Source organism: Triticum aestivum, chromosome 1B, assembly GCF_018294505.1.
Source record: "Triticum aestivum cultivar Chinese Spring chromosome 1B, IWGSC CS RefSeq v2.1, whole genome shotgun sequence".
Classification (NCBI taxonomy): domain Eukaryota; kingdom Viridiplantae; phylum Streptophyta; class Magnoliopsida; order Poales; family Poaceae; genus Triticum; species Triticum aestivum.
Window position 1 is genome coordinate 670,238,470 of NC_057795.1, and position 2,190 is coordinate 670,240,659.

Consider the following 2,190-nt stretch of genomic DNA (forward strand, 5'->3'; position numbering starts at 1 on the left):
AAACCCAAGGGAAAAGGGCTTAGGTGGCAAATGGTAAAACCAAGGTTGGGCCTTGTTGGAGGAGTTTTATTCAAAGCGAACTGTCAAGGGGGTCCCATAAATCACCCAACCGTGTAAGGAACGCAAAATCAAGGAACATAATACCGGTATGACGGAAACTAGGGCGGCAAGAGTGGAACAAGTCACCAGGCATAAGGCCGAGCCTTCCACCCTTTACCAAGTATATAAGGTGCATTAATTAAACATGAGATATTGTGATATCCCAAAATATCCATGTTCCGACAGGAACAAACTTCATCTTCACCTGCAACTAACAACGCTATAAGAGGGGCTGAGCAAAAGCGGTGACATAGCCAAACAACGGTTTGCTAGGACAGGATGGTTAGAGGTTTGACATGGCAATAGGGAAGCATGATAAACAATGGCAGGTAGAGCTAACATAGCGATAGAGCGAGTACTAGCAAGCAAAGATAGAAGTGATATCGAAGGTATGGTCATCTTGCCTGCAAGGTTCTCAGAGTTGTCGAAGGCTTGATCCTGGTTAACGTACTCAACAGGTTCCTCGTGCACGTAGTCATCTCCCGGCTCTATCCAAAGCAAGAACACAAACAAAGGAACCACAATGAATCACGGTACAATGCACAAGCAACATGATGCAATACATGTCATGATATGCGAGATGTGATATGCAATGCATATGCGTGCTTCGGGAGGAAAAAGGATGAACAAGGCATCAACTTGGCAAACCAAGTATGCCGCTGGAAAGATGAGATGATTTTGGTTGAAATCGATATAAGGATCACCGAAAACGGATGCACGGTTTGCAAATGGCAAGCAAGACAAGAATGACACAAAGCTGCGATTAACAGCACGATGCTACTTAGCATGCAACAAGAAACTATGGTACAGCACCCCAACATAAAAACAAAACATATGGCAGTGATCTACAGGAGATGCTTAACAAAAGAGGAACACTGAGCTACGGCTAAATCACATCATAACAGGTTCAAACAAGCATGGTGAAAGTGCAAAAAATATCAGGTTGGACATGGCATAAACAGCATCACGAAGCAATGTTCAGAGCAAGTTATCAACATGCTACAAGAACTTATAAGCAAAACAAGACATGGCATGAATATAATCAAATCATAGATCAAAAGTCCCTTACTGACCATAAGCGAAATAGAATCAGAAAATATGATGGCACCCATGTAAACATAGCAAGTTTCGTTAACAGATTCAGCAAACAAAGCATGGCATTGACAGAATTACGAAGGCACCTTCGTGAGCTCGATGCACTCACTACAGAGCACTTCAAGATAAAATAAGCATACATCCATCAAGAAGACATGGCATAGAAGCTATACATGGCAAGAACAACATCATAGCATACCCGGATCAACTACAACAACCTTGGCAAAATTGAATAACATGTAAACAATCTGCCAGGAAACATTTTGAAGAAAAAGTAGAGCACGAAAATGACATGCTAGACTACTCCATATTTGCAACTAGGGGCATGAATGGATAGAGCATAACCATATGTTCAAAACACCCTTACTGAAGTATCTCAAAATATGCATGGATCTCTCTGTAGCAACATGTTTACATGGCATGAAAATAACAACAGAACAGGGACTAAAATCAGCAATATCACGAAGCCTAGTTTGCATGCTTGTGCTAGTCACCACATTGATCACAAAAATACATGGCAAGTACCTCTGCAAAGAAGACATGGCATAGTTCAACTCACATGTAGAGCTCAAGTACATAGGATGCACACATCAATCATGGCAAAAATGACAAAAGAGCTTGTTCTGATAAGAATCTGAAACTAACATTATGAAGCACTCTTCCAACAGCATTTCAAGCATCAAGATAAACTCAAATGAAAATGATGCAATGAGATGAAATGATGTACTCTTCGAGACGAACAATTCGGTATGCTACACGCCCAAAACGGAGCCACGGGTGCAAAGATGTGGTGCGATGAACATGCAACAAAAATTAAAGACAGAAAAGACAGACGAAATCGGGGGAAGAGGTCAACCGAGGTGGATCTGGATTTGGATCCAGATCGAGGACGGCCGGCGCGAGTTCGTCGGAGGGCGCGGGCGTCGCTGGAGTTGACGGAGAGGAGGAAGGACGGAGAGGACAGGCCGGCCGGAGCTTGGCCGCGGCGGCGCGGTC